Genomic DNA, 22,828 nt, shown 5'->3' on the forward strand with positions numbered 1-22,828 from the left:
TACGTCAATTTATTGTGAATATAGACCATTCCGCGTTGAGTTCAAAAACCTGGGGAAAATAATACATTGGAATCACCAACCTTTGCAAAACGATGCTATCTTACCAACATAAAATTCGCATGCCTTCACAACTTGATTAAACCCGATGAATGGCGATTTTTTCGCTGTGATGTTCGGCGTTGTAGCCAGGTGGGTGGCACGACGCCATGTTTTTGCAGCCAACATCTCAGTGTAAAATTCATGATAGTATGAGTTTTGTTTACAAGCATCACATTTGATTCTCATTAGGATACAGAACTGTCAGTGGGATACGGTCGCGTAATGTTGGCTGCAAAACAAACCTATTGTGTGAGATAGGGATGCCACCGGGCTGGTTGTAGCTGGCAGCGGTATGAAACTATAATAGTTTGGTGCCATAAAGCAAAAGCCTCGGAATCTTGGAATTTTCGGACAATCGCCTACCATTATTGCCATACAGGGACATCTTGACATACTTGATAAAAATTTTAAGATCACTCGACCATTTTCTATCCTGAATGTCCGCAGCTGAAGTAACAATTTCGAATGTTCCAACGTTTCCAGTGTCATTTGCGATACCTTTTCATATTTGCTGACCACCTCGGAATACTCCGATGCACATTTTTACAGTGGATTAATGCTGTAAAATGGAAAAAATACCTTTAAATATCCGCCTGGGTTTTTGACGTAAGCTACGTCTAAAGCCCCAAACGCAATACAACGGAACGGCGACGGAAACGGCAAATTTGACAGAAAATATATGGGCTAACTGTCAAATTTTCCGTTTCCGTCGCCGTTCCGTTGTATTGTGTTTGGGGCTTAAGGGGAAGACTCGGATACAGGGTGACAAATGGAAATTTCCAAATCCGAGACCGTCACGAAATCATGTAAGATTTTGAACGTTAACAGTGCATTCATCTTTTGATGGATTTTTGAGATTTATATATCAATCGACTCGGAAACTCTCCACCAATTTTCCAGTTATATTGAAACATTTGATTATCAACGTTAAAGTAGGGTATTGGACCATTTTGGCAGCACCTCTTTTTCCCGTTCGCAACGTGAATCTCATTCGGCCGTCGTTCAGTGTAGTTGGTTTTTGGGCTCTTCTTTTTGTGCGGTGCTTCGCACCAGTTTGCCACAAAAAGTAGGGCCAGAGCAGTGACCGCAGTCGGCGATATACATACAAGCGTATGTTTGTGCAAGGATAGGATGATCGATTGTTAGCAACGGCAATGCAATGTCAATGCGATAATCGCAATGCAGATGAACAAACATGTTCGATTCAAAGATAACTTAGGAAAATGGTAAGCCATTTTATGATAAACTGCAAATTGTTAATTATATTTTTAACATTAAATATGCGCCAAAATCAAAAGAATTCAATTTTAATTCAGGAAGTTTGAATGCACTTCAGATACTCTGTGGGTACAATCATGCGGGACTTATTGTATACGGCTATAGCTTCGGAACGCATACTTTATTGAAACGGGCTATAGGTTCCAATAGAATTATTACTTCTTAGCTCCCGGATCTAAGATTCTTGCAATTATATTAATAATATGGTTGCACGAATATGTTATCCATAATGCCACTGTCAGATAGTGGGAGTTAGATTGTAATAAAATAGCACAAACACTCTATTCCCGTTCCAAATTGTTGATTCAGTGTTATCTGTTTAGATGTAGACTAAATAAATGAAATGAATGACCCTATTCCCGTCCGCAGCGTTTACTACTCTGGCGCATCTTAACCGAATGGCTTGGTTTTTGGTACCGTTCTGACTCAAATCCCGAACATGACTCATATTCCGAACACTGGCGTTTTAGCGCCTTAAAACTAAAACTGTCATTGGTTTTCCGCACTGAGGATCAAGATAACAAACGAATTCAAACTCCTGTGGAGAAAATTACACGAATAAAGTTAAAATGGGCATTTAAAAGCTAAAGTTCGGAATATGAGTCATGTTCGGAATTTGAGTCAAAGCGGTACATGGCTAGTATTTGTTGATTTCTAGTTGGCGCAACCGGGTTTTATCGACTCGCGCTTCTTTGTCGGACTCAACAATACGACTATCCCTTCTCTGCCAACTATTCCTCGTCACTCCAAATAACAGAAGGCGGAGATTCTGCCAAAGGTCCAAGGCTCGTATTCTTCCACCAGTGATGACTCGATGCTCTGACTACCATTGGACAGAGGCACCTGTTTGTCCGTTGCCAGAGCAGAGATTCTTTGCAAGGTCCAGGGCCGATGCGTATCGCCTCGCATCTGTTGTAAAATCGCTTAATCGTGGTACACGCACTCACCAGTATACACCCCCAGCATCAAACATATTGCACATCGATCACAGTAACTTATATATGCCCGAATTCTACAACAAGATTGGCTCAACGTGTGCTGCTTGGGATATCATAACCATGTAACGCTAGTGAGTTATTTTTATTTCAGAATAGTATTATTTAAGAATCATACTCCACTATTTCCACCTATATATGAACCGGTGCCAGCGAAAGTGGTACATGTTACATTGAGTAAAATCAGGAGACGCATTTTCCCAAAAACTTCGAAAATAAAATTCAAATTAGCATTTTTCTGCATCTCAACTGTACCAACGTGTTATGAGCAAGGACGAAAATTTTCGTTTTACTATCCGTTACATCGACGCTCAGTAGGCAGCTTCATCATTGATTCGTGTTTGTTTTGATCAGACGCTCGGCAATGCAGGCACGAACATCTCGCAGCATGCTGTCAAATTTCCATACCTTTTTTACCGCCCGATCCTCAATAGCCGATTGATAATCTTGCGTAAAAAAATGAATATCTACCGGGGCTGAAATGAATATTTCGAATTGCGGTTGATTTGCACCGATAATTGATGATTATTTTACTTTATATACCAAACAGAAGCATATATTTTAGGAATCTGACTTCAAAATGTTGAATCCATGCACCGCAGTATGAAATGATATTCATATTTTGAGATTTCAAATTGAATATCAATGTGCCAAGCTGAAGATTCATTTTGACACCGCACAAAACAACGCTGACACCGATAGTCAACGCTTGCTGCTGTTCGTGCACATGTCGTCCTATTCATTCGCACATTCAAATTTGGGAAGGACTAGCAACTTGATTGTGTGGTGGATGTCAGCTATTTGAGTGTAGTTAAAATGATTTTTTCTGTCCCTGGTTATGAGTGATGTGCCTAAAGGTAATAATGAGAAATTTGCGAAGTTTCTTGACAAATTTCAAGTTTGTTTGAACAAAAGGCACATGTACCACTATTAATGGGAACAAAATGCAACAGAAACCGAAAATCGTTGCCAGTAAAAGTGGTACATGTACATTTTCAAAATTATTTTAAACGGCAGTAAACCATCTTGAAATTCAAAATAGGGTCAAAATCTGTTGCGGAAACATCTGTGTTGTAATTTGCCATTGTGATATATACCAGAAATTAAAAAGTGCATATCTCCAGATTTGGTTGTCAAAAATCACTTTTTCGTTATTCCCTTACTAAACCTTTGCTCACAGAAGCAGTTGCTGTAAAAAACACAAAATCGACAAAAATGGTTTATGTACCACTTTCGCTGGCACCGGTTCATATTACTACAAATAAACTAGAATAGTGGTCGAAAATTTGGAATGAAACTGAATCCCTACTAATTTTACTCTAAGTCGAAAATGGGGGGTGAGAATGGGTCGCTGTTTCAACTACATAGAATGCTTGTAGAATAGATTTAATGTATCTGAGAACAATAAAACTGAATTATAAGTGACCTTTTTGAACGATTTTGTTATTCGACCTCCAGACTGTCGGTAAGGGCAACGGTATCTGACTACGGTATCCAACATTTTTTTTTATATTTTAAGTTATGGTAATTTTGTTCTAAACCAGTAACATAAGTAATCAAATGAATTATCTTAAAATATGACTACATTCCTCAATGTACCAAACTGTTCTACGTAGTTTACGTTGGGCGGTCGTGTCTTGTACATAACCCTTCAGATTTTTTTTTTAAATTATGTACTTACATTTGTTTCGGCCGTCTTTACTTTCTAGTCAAACAGAAGGAGAGCGGCGCGCAGAGGGACGAATCCTTAGAAAGAGGGTCAAAAGGTCATTTTCCAAAATGATGTATTCTATTTTTTAAATATTTTTCTCGCATTATACAGGTTATAAAACATTGTAAATTACTTTGGTTGAGTCAATTTGACGATATTGTGCCCATTGGGGTACCTTTGAAGTTGGCATGAAAACTGTTTTTAACACCTTCGATAATATATAAATATGAAGTATGATATCTTTGCAATATTTTTCAAATTTGTTATTCAATCATTTCAAACTCAATACATCTTCAAAGATAACATAATCAACTATCAATTGCATACATTGTATCACAAATTCATGAAGTATTAACCCTTGGCTTATGGAGTTGAATTTGGGCTTATATCGAAATTTACTCATTTCGTGGTGTTTTCATGTGGTCAGAAAACAATTTACCCATCATTACCCAGCGCTGAAAATCGCATGGCTACTACATTACATAATATATTTTCAAACTAAACGAAATTTAGGGCCCGCCAGGGCCCGCAGGTTTTTTCCGAGGCATTTGAAAATGACGTAAAATGCATGAAAATGTATGTATATATACTGAATGCTACAACCACAACACTCGTTATGAATGTAGTTGAAAATGATAAAAATTCATCACAGTAATTATAATAAACCCATTTGTTCTCATTTTAAGCCATATTTGTACTTTTGACCGTCTTTTTTTCAATCCGTCCCACTGTGCGGCGTGTAGATTGGCGCCATGTTTTTCAACATAAAGAATGCAATAGTAAATAACTTCACGCTATTTCGTTATAGTATAAATTATTATCATTGCGAGTATACTTTTTAAACTATGCTTCATATAACATTAGAAAATGTCAAAAATGTTTAATTTCAATTCTATTTTAGTTTTATTCTATTTCTGAGTGTACACCTCGGTAAAATTTTCCGCCGGATTTTGATCCCCGTGTATTTATAATGGGGCTGGGATTTCGATTTTGCGTGCCCAAATCCCGAAAACCAAATGCCCAAATGCGTGCCCAAATCCCGATAAAATCCGCGGACCACATTCCCGAGGTGTGAGGCTGCCTTAACCCGGCCCTAAATTAGTTGAATTAACAAAGGTTTACTATATATTGAAAATAATAAAGATGATTCACCCAAGTTTTTGCATTAGATTTTCATAGGCTTTTTTAAAAAGCGATATCTCCCGTGCCCAGTTACACTACTTTCCTTCTTCCGTATTCGAAATGTTTCCTATTCATGTTTCTGTATTCCAAGCCCAGTTCACCCATTAATACTTATCATAAAATATTATGTCTGCAAAATCCTTATAAATTTTTCAAGCTATGTGACATTTGCGCAGTCAACTAAAATAAACCGTCGGTGAAATTTCCACCATTCGATTTGTTTTTCCTCTCCTAATAGTTCGCTCTGTCTTGTATGAGGGCCGAAATTTGAATTGACCCAGCTCGCAGATTTTACTGAGGAGTGAAGTGGCGCCAAGTAGGAAAGGCCCAAAAGGATTCCTTTCGGAGGTCCAAAAGGTTTCCGTTCGAAAGTCCTAAAGCTCAAAAGATGTCATTTCGTAAGCCCAAAAGAAGCCTGTTCCGCAGCCCAATTTCTTTGAAGCAGGATTCTGTATGGAATCCTATTGGGTTTTCAAACAGAATTCTTTTGTGTTTCCGAACGGATTTCGACTACCGAACGAAATCTATTTGAACTTACGAACGGAATCCTTTTGGGTTTTCAAACGAAATCCTTTTGGGCTTCCGAACGGAATCACATTGAGTCTCTAAACGGAATTCCTTTGGGCTTTCAAACGAAATTCTTTTGGGCTTTCGAACGAAATTATTTTGGGGGTTTGAAGCATAATCTTTCCTGGCTTCCGAAAAGAATCCCTTTGGACTTTCTAGCGAAGCCTTTTGGGATTTTGAATGGAATCATTTTGAGATCGTTTTCTGAAAGTTCGATTTCTCACAGCAAAGAAGAATCGATTTTATAGATTTTTACAGTAGGATAGATTTCCTGAGCTTTTTTTCTTTTCTCACAACTATTTTTGATGATGAATACAGTTGGTTTTAAGATGTAAGTCGCGTAAAACAAATGTTGAGCAGTTCGTACTTTGTGCTGTTTTTGGGTTTGACCTAAAAGCAGATGACATTTCACATTCGCTGAGGATTTGCTCGACTTTGAACCAACATCAGGTCAGTTATTCAATCTTTATTTTTAAGCCTCAAACCATTAAAAAAATTTAAAACAAAAACTGAAAAAAAATCTGCACGTTTGAACCGACCTGAAGGATTGGCCTGATGTTGGTTCAAAATCAAGCAAATTCTAGGCCAAGATTGAAAAACAGTATTTTTTTGTATTTTTTGTTTTAAATTTAAAAAATAATTAGAGGCGTAAACAAATGTAGGCTCTTCAGGAAAGTTAACCATAAATAAATTGAAGAATCGATTGTGAGAAAGTTTTTTTATACTATCAATCGATCCTTTAATTTATTTCAGGTAAACTATCCCATGGAACCCATATTGAGATCAGGATCTGAATATGATATTAATAAGTCGTGTCGTAAATAGACGTGTTTATTTTTCGTCGTATTTTTTTTTAAATCTTATTAAATCTTCGGAATTCTACCATCAAACAATAAATGTGTTAACATTTGATTCACACTGCTGACATCGCGGAATGAGCATTGCATATTTTTTTGTAAAACTGAACCGTTATGCATGTTGCACATACGGGTATGGAGCAGGTGGGTGGCACGACGCCATGTTTTTGCAGCCAACATCTCAGTGTAAAATTCATGATAGTATGAGTTTTGTTTACAAGCATCACATTTGATTCTCATTAGGATACAGAACTGTCAGTGGGATCCCGGGCAGAAGCCATGAACAGAATAACAAAACATGATATGGACTTGATTGATATAAGAGGTAATAGAACAGGCAACAATATCAAAAGTTTGCACCGAAATATCATTTCAACATCAAAATATGTTATGGATAAGAACAAGCCAATAGCACATGATATTGATTACTTCTTACAAATAGCATAAGTTGATCTCCTCATGATATTTTAGTGCAAAATTTTGATATTGTCGTCTGATCTTTTATCTCTTATATCAATCATGTCCATATCTCATTTTGCTATCTAATCAAGATTTGATATTATTGAGCTATTTTCGTCTGCTCGGGATACGGTCGCGTAATGTTGGCTGCAAAACAAACCTATTGTGTGAGATAGGGATGCCACCGGGCTGGTATGGAGTACAGACTTTCGGATGACATTTCGCTAATCAGTATGTTTAGAATATCCGGAAATCTGACAAAAGATCATGGTTGGCCCCTGCGTTGTAAAACAACGGTAATGTAATACTGAGATAAAAGTTAAAAGTGTTTCAATGCCCGGGAAGCAGCGAAACTATAGCTTCCGTGGTTATTGGCGTTGCAATATATGGCGTTGAACCAAATAACTCTGATGTTGCTCAAAGAGAGCGACGATATTATCTGTCGCCGGAATGCTTCTTTGAACAGAAAAATAGATAATGGCAATCAACAATTGACACTTTAATCACCGGTTCTCGGCTATCTGACAAAGTTGACAAAGTGCTGTATTTGGCAGTAGGCTACACAGATGCAGTATGGATCAAGCAAAAAGCATTGTATGTAAATCCGAATTCAGTAGAGTACCATCCTTCAAGATAACTTCAAGTTATTACATTCTACGCGATATCGGTTCCCCAGCTATTGATTAATGTGTTATTATTGTAAGCAAAAGTGATCTTGGACTGATCATGAAAGACCAGGCAGTCTGAAATGGGGCTGCAGTGCTCGTAATGATCCTCAGGAACTTATTTTGAACCCGTTGGAGTTTCAGATGATATGTTTTTGCGCAGCGCTCGCAGACCATTAGGTGATTTGCAATTCTCAGACGGAATATGATTCCGAAATTCAAGGTGGGGAAGACAATGGCCTGGGTCTTCGCCGCGTTGATACAGGTCTTTCAGCTGGTTAGGTATTCTGTCAGGACATCCAGGCTTCGTTGAAGTTTTGCTACTAGCGCTCTGACCACTCTACCTTTGTAGACGAAAAGAGACAGTATGCTGCCTTCTGGAGGTTCTGACATGTCGGATGTGATCAGGTTGAACAACAGGAGCACGATTATACTGTCCTGGGGGACGCCTGCGATGATGTCGTTCGCATTGGAACTCGTTCCGCTGGTTGAGACCCGGAAGCGGCGCTACCCTTCCAGTACTCATGCTTCTACTGAATCGACTAAGAGAATAAAACGAGATGAAGCTTTTAGCTTAGTATATATCAATGGTTGCTACTCCGTGATTGATCAGTACTGGTGTAAATTGCACTACGATCCAAGTGAATAGAGGTTGGGATTTACCACCTATTCTCGGAGTACACGTTTCAGCAGCTCACAAATATAGATAAATAACGGCGCCAGCCAAGTCCTTACAGTCAGTTGGGAGAGGAGAGAATGTTAGTGTGTAGTTATTGCTGCTATTAAATACCGAGTATACCTCTGCATCCCACAATACCACGGAAAGGAAGTTTTGTTAATTGAGTAGGGTAGATAAACTGAAGCATGGTTCAAGGATTCAACAAGGAAAGTAATGTAGTCCATGTCACATTTTTAGTAGGAACGAGCCTGGGATTGAACCCACGATCTGCTGCTTGTAATGCAGAAGCGGTTGTCACTAGACCACCGAGCTCGTCAGAAAAAAAAACGATATGAAGCTTTTGACTCGATAGGTTATCTTTCATGTCGTAACTGCTTTGTTAGTGGAGACACCTTGACTATCAGGTAGCTTATAATCCGAGACTACTTGCGCTATTATTGGTATGCAATGTGGATAGTATTGAACTTGGTATTGCTGTTGTATCTTCCGTTTTCGGAACGCAGTACTTGGGATAACAAAGCTAGCAAAGGATAAAATTTTGCGGAAAAATTTCCTAGGGTGTGAGACAACCTATGGAAAAGTCTCCAGCTCTCCAGCATATGTGCCTCACCTCAATCTGGATGGTATATGATTTGTTACATGTCTTACGTGTCTACTGTTAACGATGGCCTTCTCAAAAATTCTAATATAGATTACCAAATTTAGTAAATTTTTCCTCTCTGTTTATTTATTTTTCCAAATTACCAAATTAGATCGAAAGTTCAAAACAGCTGGTGTTATTTTTACACCACATTTGAATCTCAACGAATGAGAAACTCTACAATGTAGGTGCCGCTAACTGTTTCACCGTTTGCTGAGTTGTTTCTTCTTGCACTATTTATTTTCTCATTTCCTCGCCCCGTCTGTTTTGCACAAAAGGTTGACGACAACATCAACGCGAAATTTGTTTGCAAACAAATCCAAGTGCCACCACACGAATACACGGCGGGATTCGGTGAATATCAGATAAAAATAGAGAATAATTATAACGCGTTGGATCAGCTGAGCTTCTGCGACGAGCGCAGTTTGGCGTGAAGGTGTGCCGGTTTTGTTGTGTTGCGGGAGCTTCCTCCCTCCCGTGCAATTATGTGTGAAAGAGGATGTCTTTTCCTTAGAGTTGTATGTGTATATTAATTTACGAACACTGAATTTAGTTCAAAAAAGTCCAATTCGGAAAATATAATGCCTAGGTTGGTTGGATTGGGTGGGAAAATCCGAGAAACAGGCTTCAGTTGATCGCGATCGGTTGTTGACATTGGTAGCTGTGTTCTAGTGCAGGGGTCATTGTTGTTTTCGTATTGCGTCACCGCCAGTCTGCGGCGTTCACCGGCGCTGTTCGTTGATTCGTTTGTTATTCAACAGAGGTCGCGCGTTCGGTTGCCATGGTGTTGCGTTTTGTGCGTCAAAGAAAATTCTGCTCGGAAAAGAAAAGCAAAGAAAGTGTTGTCGCGGAAAATTTACTGAATTTATCGTGTCAAAGCAGTATGACAGGGATGATATGGAGTTGTGAAAGTGTTTGTTTATGGTAGAAGAAAATATCATTACTTCACCTTAAACGGTTCGTAAAGAAAATGTTGACTTTTGGCGAAACAAATTGAAATGTTCGTGGAAAGCTGTGATAAAAAAGATGTGGTAAATATTTTCGGAAAATATTTTTGTTGGAATTTCGTTATACAGGTCGAAACTTTAAGGCTCAAATTACCGTCATCCAGTCATTGACGAGAAAGACAGCAGTGTGCCCATACCACCCTCCAGTACAGATATGTTCCGATTTTATCACGTTCCGATTTTGTCACGCTCCGATTTTATCACGTTTTGATTTCGTCAACAAAATTATTCCGTTTTTATCAACAAGAAAATTCAATCCTTTTTTTTAGAGATTTAGCTTTTAAAATAAGGGTTAGTGGCTGGCCAAATGTTGTATTTATAGTATTTCAAGCTCTAGCCGTAATAAAGCCGTAACTAACAAGACAAGGTTTCTCTTCACTGTATTCCTCTCATCGAAATAAACGAGACAAGATGCGGGTTTGTTTGCACTTTATAGCTTCAGGACGAAGGATTACATTGTTATCTGGCTTTTCGGATATAACTGAAAAATCGAGAAACTTTTTCGGATGTTCTAGGCCGTCCAAACTATTCTGGAGTACACATCCTCGAATGCATTAGGAAATATGTCTACAAACAAAATGTCCTAAGCTGGGATATATGTCCAAAAATATCTATGTGATCAAAATACATAAATTGATCGAGTTTTGAATAAACGTAAACTATTTCAGGGTCTCCATACGCCCTGGAGTTCAAAACATGTGACATACCCGATCAACCAAGCCATGAACGACGTATTCGTGCATCGTTGAACATCTTTGCAGGTACATTAAGCCGATAGGATTTGACTCATTTCTTTTACATGCAACCATAGGTCTTTTAGTTTCTACAAAACCTCCTTGAGTTTGAATCAGTTCAGAACATGTGATCTAGTTGATCAACCAAGTCCTGAACGATGTACCTGTGTATCGCTAAACATCCCAGCAGGTCCGTCGAGCCGATAGAATGGTACTCATTACTTTCACAAGCTACTACAAGTCTTTTCTGTTCTCTAAAACGTCCTGGAGCTCCGAACGTGCGATTAACCCGTTCAACCAAGTCCTAAATGATATATCCGTACATAATATCATAAACATTCCAGCAGTTCCATCAAGCTGGTAGGATCCCAACAAACAATTTAAGCTGAAGAAGCTTAATTTTTAGCTGAAGAAGGCTATTTTTAGTTGAATAAGTTCTCTATCAGGTTCTAATGTTTGTTGGGATATTACTTAATTATTGTACAAGCTACAGTGGACCCTTCATAAGTTGATGTTCTTAGACTCGATATCAAATCGTTGAAACAAATGATGCCATACTAAAATATTTTCACGATTACTTTGATATTACTATTACTTTCGAACAATTTCCCAAGAACTTCTGTTCCACATCTCAATACCGACTGTATTACATCTCTTCAAAACGTCATTGATCTCAGATCATTTCAATACCAAATTTTCAAAACGACTTTGACCTATCCAATGATCCAACTTATGAATTATGTTAGATACGATATCCCAGTAAATCCATTTAGCTTATATGATAGCAATCATCACTTGTACTAGCCATTACAGGCCTTTACGGTTGGCTAAAATATTCTGGAAGTATTGTTCTATGTAATCATCCAAGTCCGTTATCCGTCCGTTATTCCAGAAAATTGAGTTATCATTATTCCTATTGGATATATAAAGTATATGCCAAAGACATTGCAAAAATTTTGATTGATTGACCTGGTAGATACCTTGAGCTGAAAGCGAGAATGTTTTGGAGCACCTTGAACATCTCGAATTCAAGAGAATTGAGTTTGTATGGTGCGCACATCCTTATTCAAACCAGGTTGGGACCACATCGATGTTGAGGACATTGCAAGAAGCCTTGGTTGTCCGGTAGATACTTTGGGTTGAACTTGGGAACATTTTAGAATACCTTGAACATCATTGAGTAAATTGGATTTAAATGATGCGCATGATTGGGTATATGCCGATGATGAAGACTTTGCATAAACCTTGGTTGTTTAAGTAGATACCGTGGGCTGAATTCGAGAACGTTTTGGAGAACCTTGAGCATCTCTTATTCCAGAAAACTGATCACTGTCTCAACGATCAAGATGACTAAGCTTGATTGAGTGTTCAGATTTATTTAAAAATGTGGTATAGGATCCGAATATTTCAGATTCATCTAGAAGCTGTCAGAAGCAAAATCTTCCCAAGGTTTTGAATATCTAGGTCTTCAGGGTATAGTAAAACTTGACCTCCAATATTTTTCCTAGGTAGCCCGCATCCTGGCGAACATTTTTGCTGAAGAAACTGGGGACCTAGCTCTCTTCGGTGATTTTTCACAACCAGTCTCAAACGCTGGGCATGTATGACCCATCCGTCCCGATATGGTTAAGGAGGTCAAATATTTTCAAATTTATTGTTATGTTATCAACGGATACCACCTTATCTCACGGAACGTCCATAAATTACGTCACGCTTTTAGTGAGAGGGAAGGGGTTACTAAAATTGTGACAACTCATATCAATTTATTAGAAATTTCATACAAAAAGTGGGACAATAAAGGGAGGAGGGATTGGAAATAGTTATTTGTTTGCGTAACATCGTTTATGGACGTTCCCTTGATGCACTCCTTACTTGCCAGGAACTTACACCAGTCGCCATTGATGATCAATATACATTTCCTATGTCTTTTCACTAACCCTTGTCTCTCACTAGTATGTTCACGTGGTTTATGGACAGCCCCTTAGAATTTATAAATATTAGAACCTGAAAATCTTACATTTTTCCAGTAATAAATCATTTTTACTAACATTTTATCTAAAATAAATCGTCTAAAAAAATTATTCCGATTTTGTCACTGTTCCGATTTTATCAACTGAAATTCACGGACCGTGTTGATAAAAACGGAACATATCTGTAATAAAACAACTCACCGAGGAGAAAACGCAGTTTCCAGCTGGATGGGGGGAGTATTTTTGTTTCAAAACTACATCATCCAACAGCGAAGACATAATTATATCCGATGGATGCTTCATTTGGTTGTATTTCGCTTTAGTTAAAAAAAACTGCCTTTTGCAACATTTTTCCCCAAGAGGAGAAATCGAAGATTTACTCTCACGCTCGCTTATATATAAGAGAGCGTGAGAGTAAATCTTCAATTTCCCCTCGTGCGAAAAAATGTTGCAAAAAGCAGTTTTTTTTAAAACGAAAGCGAAATACAACTAAATGAAGTATCCACCGGATATAATTATGTCTTCGCTATTGGATGATGTAGTTTTGAAACAAAAATACTTCCCCCATCCAGCTGGAAACTGCGTTTTCTCTCGATGGGTGGTTTTATTACTGGGGTGTGGTACGATCACGTGGCTGTCTTTCTCGTCAATGACTGGATGACGGTAATTTGAGCCTTGACTACAATATTTTAAAACTCGATGTGCATATGTGCAAGATTTTATTAAAAAAAGTTTATTATTTTTCTTCGGTGGGGTTTGAATCCACGACTCTCAGTGAAATTTCCATAAATACAAAAAGTCGGGAAAATTTTCCGAAAATAACCCGGGTTGAGGTAGGGCCAAACAGCAAAGGACCACATTCAGGGATTAATCTAAGGGGTATACCCCGTTAGGCATAAGTACGTTATGCGTAATGACGTTGGGCATAAGTGCGTTAGGCATGATGGACGTTAGGCATGACGGAAATTAGGCATAATGGACGTTAGGCATAAAATGACCCAAAGAACAGCCCATGAAATAAATAAGAGGCCGTACACTAATTACGTAAGCATTTATGGGGGGATTTTGTCATTTTCTTACGTTCCATATAAATAAAAAATGATTTGTATGGGAAAATTTTATATGGGCGAAGGGGGGTTTGAAAAACCCAGAAAAACTGCTTACGTAATTAGTGTACGGCCCCTAAGGCAGAATTATGCCAAACGCCCGTTATGCCTAATGTACATTATGCCTAACGTCCATTACGCCAAACGTTCATTATGCCTAACGTCCTTATGCTAACGTCGTAGACCCGATTCTAAAGCATGTCCAAAGGGAAATGAAAAATTCTCTCAATTATTATTTCTAGATACGTGTATGTAGCATACTGTGATAGACGATTTTCGCCAACTGGCACCGGTTCTGATAATGCATTTCAACTTGTTTCAAACAGCTGTGCAAAAAAATATGATCCCCAACGGAAAATGAGCGAGATCGAAGAGTTTTATCATAGCTTCTTGGTGGAGGCTGCCTATCCGATTCTGGAGCTTCTTCTAACAACGCTGCAGTCTTTGATAATCAAAACGAACGTTTTAAATTATCCCGACGATTCTACTCCACTTCTTCTCTTCTTCAAGGGGAGAGTTCTACAAAATCGTTTGTCGTATAGAGATACATATTATGTTGGTGTCGATTGTACATTGTACATCGGATATATAACTAAGTGAAACAAAGCGATTTTTCAATAATTAATGTCACTTAGCTGCTCGTTTGATTTCCACTGAACTATTTCCAATTTTCGAACCGTTACAGCCTTCGTTAAAAAAAAGTGGAAATCAAGTGAGCAGCCAAGTAACATTAACTATTGAAATATAGCTTCGTTTCACTTAGTTATATATCATATCCAATGTACAATTTAAAAACTGACACCAATAGAATATGTACTTTCATACGACTAACGATTTTAAAAGAATCCTCCCCTTGAAGAAGGCTCGAAATAGATTCGAAACTTCGGAAGTATGTATTCTAAAACAATCAAATTGATTATCCAAGACTGCAGCGCCGATAGAAGTAGATTCGCTATACCAACATCAGTCGAACTATCTTCATCATTATACGATTCTGTTTTTGAAACTTGTATACAAGTGTGACCAACTCTTTTAATAATGTTAGTTATTTTTTTTAGAGCGATTTCTGCAAACCTTGGCCACATTATTTCAAAAATTCTAACGCGTAGTTAGCTTCCCGACAAAATTCTGACATTTGAGCAGGTCTTAAAATGAATGCAAAATGAAATTTTGTTTCTGTGAACGACCGGCCAAAAGTCAAAATCCATTGATTTAGTGAATTTGATGCACCCTTGCAGAAGTCTATTGGATCCGAACTTCACCATTCATTATCAAATATTTCAAATACCTATCCGTCGGAATATCTATTGGCGCCGTACTGCCTGTAATCGCGTATTTGTCCCAAATGAATAGAAAATCCAGCAAAGATGGGACAAAAATGCGATTACAGGCAGCGTATCTGATACTTCACAGCAAATTCCACGCATATGATAAGCTCTCAACGATAACAGAAACTCTCGTAGCTAATGAATAACTGCCGCATCCTGTCTCTGTTTGTTGACTGCCCACAGGATTATTAATTATTTCCGGGGGATAAATATTCCACTCGTGATATGGACTTCCACCGCAACTGCAGTTGTGGGTACAAATCGCATTATATTCGCTGCAAAGCAGCATGCACATTATCCGAAACAAACTGTACTGCTGAGTGCTGACCACACATTTCTATTACAATATTAGCCGGAAGCTAACATAACATCCGCTACAATGTCCAAAGGGGGACCCGGATCCGTAGATAGGGTGGGCTTTTGCTGCTGGATGTTATGCGGGACCATAAAAAAGCAAACCACTGCTGCATCGGTGAACGGACAATCGTTGACCTTGAACTCAATGCCTGGCATGCATAATGGGGCTTTTACCGGAATAGCAGCCGAAAAGTGGTTTAGTAGCCGAACGTGATAACCATCCTTTGCGATATTTTGTCATGGTTAGGATGCTTACCAATTTCTATTTTTATCTTAATCTGCATGTTTCCTCTCACACTTTGGTATTCTAAGTAGATTTTCTTATGATCTTATTAACATCGAAAGTGATGTGATGTGTGATTTTTTATTGTAAAGAAAGCTTAGCTTAGCCGTGGTTTTTTTTTTGGATTCATCATAGTTTTGTCAAGTTTTTTCTATTTTTGCGTCAATAAAAATGTATTTCTAAATAGTTTTGTTGATTCTGTCATATTCTAACGGTCCTATCAATTCTAGACTTTTGCCTCTACTCGTTCTATCATAAAACAGATATCTTAGTCTCGAATTTGACAAAATAACATTTCAGAAACTTTCTAAATTTAATGTAAATGGACAGATAATAGCTGAGAGATTATAATTGCAACGGCCAATCAAACCATAATTGAACGTTGTCACTATTTCATAGGCAATGATAGAATCGAATCTTCACAACGTTTTGTGTGACTAAGTGCAGCAGTCCTATCGACTTGACGGGCTATTCCCATTCAGATGTGTCAGCTGTGACGTATCCTATTAAATCATCAATTTGCTGTCGTTGCTCAACTACCATTTCCATCGTGTAACGGTAGCTGTAGAAATGCGATGAACCCACTAACGTACCACGTGCTCTCCAATGTGCGCATCGGAATCGATTATACAGCGAGTTCTCACCAACTGTTCAGTTACGGTTATATGTATTCAAATTGATAACAGCACTCAATGGAAACGCGGCTTTTTGTCTTTTTCACACATCGAGACAATGCCGTAAAGCTTTAAAATTACTAAAAATAAATTCGATTGGAGGCTCAACAGGATAATTGCCGTATACCAATCGAATCATTTAGGCCTATTCAAGTTACCTATTATTTGTTATCAACACATTGAATACACTTCTTGGTGATTGATTTCTAATGTGATATTCAAACAGCAAATTTCCTGTCAGTATGTATGTTACGACGACTCATATTGCTCGAATCCGAACATTGACCATTGATTACTCTGCATCCCCAATGGAGGAACGACACACACTTGCCGCCAATTTGGTTTCCATGGTAATCTCCAATTTATTACGCTGACTGTTAGTTGCATCTTTGTTGGTAATCGTAATAGCGTGTTGTTGTGTGCTGAACGGACAAGTGAATCCCGGATTCAATCTATAGGTAGCTATCTATACATGTATTGGCCGATCAACTTCTGCCAAGTTGATGACACTTTATTAGGTTTATTTACCAATTTTGTTGACCTCGTTTGCGGCAATCTGAGATGTGTATTCATTAATACAGCGTCATTTACGCCGGAGAAGAAAATTGCTTTCTCAATTAAAAGTAAACAGAGATGTAGATCCCCACTCAGACACCCGGACAGGTGTCTTTTTGATGGGTAATTCAAGGAATCAACTAGGTAATATCTTTAGGCAGCGAATCAAGCTTGCTAAGAGGCACGACCACGTGCCGACCAGGGGGGCTAGGAAAAACGAAGATTTTCGCATTAACATCGCATTCTCAATTGTGCCTTCAGTGAAAGTAGACTGCGGAGCAACGAAATTTTCAAAACGGGATTATGTAGCTAATTATTTAAAAATATCGCAGGAAACCTTGCAGACTTCAAAGAATATAATATATTATCATGCATATTATGACAAAATTATATGGATTATGAAAATATTTTTCAGAACTTGCTGAACGGTTTCGACTTTGTTCCGAACAATGCAATTTAATGACCTAAGAGGTACTTGGCAGTTCAATTATCAAATGCAGCGCTGATCGCTGCGGTCCTCTTGCAATCAGTTCCAATGAAACCATTTTAAAATTTACTTTGAAAATCTTGAAATCTTACTCTATATGTATATAAATTTGCAAGATTTTTTTTTTTTTAATTTTATGGAAAACTAATCGGAATTTCCAAAAGGAATTCTTTATGATTTCCATATTCGATTTTTTTCCAAATGGATTTCTTCAAATTTTCTTTCTGGATTTCTTCAAATTTTTTGATCGAATTTGACCGAAATTCCTTTTGACCTAAATGGTTGTTTGGCAGAAAGTCCAATTTGGTCGAAAATGTAATTCGGACCACTTCATAAACGCAGAGTATACCTGGGCTCTTAGTAGAAAGCCAACTTCGCGATGCCGGGGAGCGTGTTCACCTCATAAACCAGAATACAACAGAATTTGTCCGATGAGATTCTCCGTTCTCCAAACATTGACCAACGAGACTAACAGTTCAAGGATCTCAAGCGTCATGCGGTTTGCCTCATTGGCAAATCATGCCAATTGACCCTGCTTGGTGAAACTCGCTAGCTCACGGATCAGGTATCAAAGGGTCGCTTATCGACTATCGGGGACGCATAAAAAGCAAAGTTTGTGAAAGGCTTACTATTCAAGGGCTACACTTCCTAATAACTGAACTACCACCATTTACTACATACTAATCTTCTATATAATAAAAATGAAATGGTCTGTGTTCGTATCCGCATAACTCGAGAACGGCTGGATGGATTTTCTCCATTGCTTCAGCAGTTAAATTCGTTATAGTTTCCGACGGGTTTATATGATATGTCCTCATGCGAATATCACGAGTTAGGTTGAGTAAATCGTGAAAAACTAGATTTAAGGTTCATATGGAGTTTCGCATGGGCAGCTCACAACGCGCATTTCGCCTACTATGCAGGACAACGTCTGCCGGGTCGACTAGTCAACAATATTTATTTACGACGTCACTACTAGCTGTTAGCTAATCCGGATCTGGGTATCGATGATCAGTACGGAAGCTTCCGATGGTAATCTGGGGTTCGATGCTGGGCAACCACTGGTCCTTGTGGTATGAATCGTGGTATTCGAGAAACACCGGTCGGAATCCTGATGATAGGTCGGACGGAGGGTTGCTTTCGATGGGTTTTTGCTTTCTTACGCCACCTCCGGTGCTTGGTGACATCATGGAAGTTTTTTCTATCCGGATTGCAATGGCGGATGATAAACGGTCTCACAACGGCGTAGAGTAAGAGGAACATCGGGAATGGACAAGATCTGTCGTTCACATCGGCGTCGTCGACTAAAAATCCTGTGAATGGCCAGAAGTGTTTCGATCCCGCTCGCGGTTCGCTTACCGTGTTTACGTCAACTGTTACGCTGTCGTCGAGGGTTGTAGTTATTCGCCACGGATTCGCACCATCAGGATCTGAGGTCGAACTTTAAAATAGATCATAAGAAAAGCCCCTTGAATGGCCCCGAGGCACCCAGAATTAATAACCTGTGACGTAATAGTCTAACCCTTTCTCTTATTCACATTTGTTTTGTCAACTTTACCTTTTTCTTATTGTTTTAACATGTGCATAGAAGACGGTTCTTTTGTTTGTGATGTATTCGTCTTTTAACTGTAATTTTATCAAAAAAGTTTTACTTGTTTTTAACACAATTAACCTTGCAATTAACCCTCTTTTACATTTATAAACTTCAAAAAACGTGACACATTTTAGCTGTTTGCCTTAACAACTGGACCTCGAGCCGGAAATTATGCACGCTCGCACTTCGACTCCGTTCAAGATTCACGATTGGAAAGAAGTTCTCATCGAATCCCCGGTCTTTTATACAAAATGCCGTTTCTTAGAAACTGACACCGATATGCATTTTGATGTCGCACCCTATTCTACACTTTCACCTGCGCTCCATCTGTGAATCGCAGAGGCGTCGCGTCCGCATGTGCAACCTGTGCACTGCACATGTGGCAATTTTATCCCCAACATTTAAACTCTCAATAGATTTCTTGTCTTTCTAATCCAAACATATATTTGAATTATGTGCATTTGATAGAAGTTTCATGCAAATTTGACTATTAGATACATATACGGAAAATATGCATAATTTTGTTGTACGCGGCATGTGATGTGAGGCAACCAAATGCTGCGTTGGGGGCGCATTATATTTTTCTCTACGATACCGAACCGACCCACCGACACCACATGTTGTATCAACACGGAACTTTCAGCCGTGAACGCTTTGGCATGCATCATACACGCATTATTTTGCATGTGTGGAACATCTGCTCTCAGCGCAATCGGCGATGTATAGGTAGTCAAAGCGTTCTTCGCAAAAGAAGTGCACGGTTTGGTGCCTATCGAGAACCGCTTCAAACAGCGCATGCGCGATTCGGGAAAGAGAGCGCAATCGGAACAAAATCGAAAGAGAAGAGTAAAGCGCGCTCATTTCTGCTCCCTCAAAGGGGCCGTCCACAAAGTACGTCACGCCTCTAGGGGGGAGGGGGGATTCTGAGCAGCGTGACGATCCATACAAAAATGTTGGGGTTTTTTTTACAAAAAACGTGACGAAGGGGGGAGGGGGGGTTGAAAATCCACAATTTTTACGTGACGTACATTATGGATCTTCCCAAAGCGTTCCATAACGAAAGTTTTGCGTTGAAAAAACACCGCGAAGCAAGAGCGCTTTTGATATTTGATATTGAATGGGATGGCCTGTTTACATATCCACTAATCCTGGCGACAATGTACTGTTCGATGATACAAGCGCGACAGCTCAATTTAAACAGAAATTGTCATCTGCTAATAAGCGTTTGAAATAAAGCCTGTTTACAAATACGCTTATTATCAGGGATGCCAGGGGATATTTTCAAATGTCTTCGCGGTCGAGTAAAAATGTCTTCAAATGTCTTCAATAACAAAATTATGATTATCAGTGATTTTTTTTTAAATCCAATAGGTTTGTAATTTCAATCATCTCCTTGTTTTATGTATAGCTTATTTTTTAACTCTCAAATTGTTAGAATTCAAGAAAATATTCTTTTAAATCTTCATGAGTAAGGGAAATGACTTTCCCTTGGATTTTCTAATGAGTCTTTAAATATAATTCCAACGGATTTTTGTAACTGAATTTCCTTGTGGAATTCTTATGAATTTATTTTTGAAGAATTGCCTGTAGGGATTCGAAAATACCGTGATATACCTGAAGAAACTTCCATAAGATTTTCTGAAGAAATTTCCGGAGAAAGAAATTTCTGGAGAAACTTCAGGATAAATTCCTGATGGATTTTTCGGAGACTTTCTAAAGGAATCCCTGAAGAAATTTGCGGAGGAGCTGCTGTTGGAACAACCACAGGATTTTTTGAAGGAACTTTCAGATAAATTTCTGAAAGAACTTCCGGATGAAATGCTAATGGAACTTCCGGAGGAATTACAGGAGAAATTCCGGAGGGATTTTCTGGAAGAATTACTGAAGAATTTTCCTGAGGACCTCCTGAAGGATTTTTCTGAGCAATTACTGAAAGGGTTTCTGAAGAAATATCTGAAGAAACTTCCGGAGGAACTTCTGAATAACTTTTTGGAGAAACTTCCTGAGGTATTGCTCAGGAATATTGCGCAGGAATTTCCGAAAGAATTACTAGAGGAAATAACAGAGAAATTCCAGAGTACAGTTCAAGAGGTATTATTGGAGAATCTTTCGGCAACATTCTCGGAGCATCATCAAAAGGAATTCCTGGAGAAACTTCCCAAATGATTCTTAGAGGAATTTTCGAACGAATGCCTGAAGGAGCTTCGAGAGCAATTCCTGGAAGATCTGCTGGGGGAAGTCGTGAAAGAAACAATTTAAGGAATTTCTGAAGGAGCGACTGGAGGAATTTGCGACGGAATTCTTGGAGGATCTAACAGAGAAATTTCTGGACATACTTATGGAGGAGCTACTAGAGGTATTTCTAAAGGAAACTCTGGAGAAATTTTCTGAAAAATCTCTGAAGGAATTGCTGGACGAATTCCTGGAGGAATTTCATGGTAAATTTCAGAAAGAATTCCAGAGATTTATTTACTGAAGAAATTCCCAGCTAAAATACTGGAAGAGTGCCCAAAAATATTTCTTGAAAAAACATCAAAGGAATTCAAGGAAGAATTCAACAAGGAACTGTAACGAGTTTACCCTGAACTATCTACTGAGTCTTTAATAAAAACTGGAGGATTTTTTTTAGGAAATTCCTCCGATTTTTTTTTCAGAATATACAAAAATCGAAAGGAACATTGTTTAATTTGAATTTTAAAAATAGATAAAAAATGCTTCCTCGACATTTTCAATCTTGTTTGACGTACGGAATAATATGATTCAAACGCCCTATCAAAACACCGCAGGGCACTTGACTCAACCTTTGACAGTTGAAATATGGGCGTGACGTTTTCATTGATTTTTTTTTTCTAAAATCCACGGAAAATTCATCGAGTTCTTCAAAATTTTTTTTCTCGACGGGTTGATGGTGGTTCTAGCCCAACAACTTATACAGTATCCCCCCGCTTATCTGGACCTCACTAATCCGACGACTCGTTAGTCCGGATCTCACTAATTCGGAATTTTCCGGATTAAAAAGTATCAACACCCATTTAAACACATTATGCTGTCAATTTTCAAATTTGTGCTGTGATTTTGTTTTGGTTCATTTGTATGGATTTGACAGTCGGATTAACGGGAGGAACCTCGATAGTCCGGCCATACATTTGTCGGATCAGCGGGGGTATACTGTAGTAAAATTCTGTCTTTTTTTGCCGTTTAAAATAAATTAGAATGGCCATTGCGTTCTGATACAATGATCGAAATACCTTTTTAGCAGACACGTCGAAAACGCCACCGCTACCAAGGAAAATTTAAACGAATGCTGCCATCGGGAGTTTTTAACCAGCACATAACTAAAATGTGTTGCAGTTGTCGACCTTATCAACCGACTAGTGTAAATCTCGCGCTTAGTTTCATAGGAGAGTAACTGCATTGATCGATTCCTCTTAATCGATTTTATGTTTTGTTAATAACTCAATTGTTTCAAAAGCTACAACCGTGATTATTGATTCTGGTGCAAGATACAATCATCCTTTATCACATTAAATCATTATATCATCGAAAAACTAGCGCAATTCGGTACAATAATGAAAAGAAAACATCGACGAAGAGAAATCGA

At 38.5% G+C, this 22,828-nt stretch overlaps 1 protein-coding gene across 6 annotated transcripts in view; it reads left to right on the forward strand.

Annotated features, from left to right (window-relative positions):
* LOC134220983 (uncharacterized) overlaps positions 1-22,828 on the forward strand; it is a 284,593-nt gene that overhangs the window by 202,260 nt on the left and 59,505 nt on the right. The window contains exon 1 of one of the 6 annotated variants that reach the window (XM_062700158.1): positions 9,694-10,163. The exons of the other annotated variants lie outside the window; for them this stretch is intronic. The gene's annotated coding sequence lies outside the window, so the exon portion shown is untranslated. Of the gene's footprint in view, positions 1-9,693; positions 10,164-22,828 lie in introns of those variants that run through there. 6 annotated transcript variants of the gene reach the window in all.

Source organism: Armigeres subalbatus, chromosome 3 (assembly GCF_024139115.2).
Source record: "Armigeres subalbatus isolate Guangzhou_Male chromosome 3, GZ_Asu_2, whole genome shotgun sequence".
Classification (NCBI taxonomy): Eukaryota; Metazoa; Arthropoda; class Insecta; order Diptera; family Culicidae; genus Armigeres; species Armigeres subalbatus.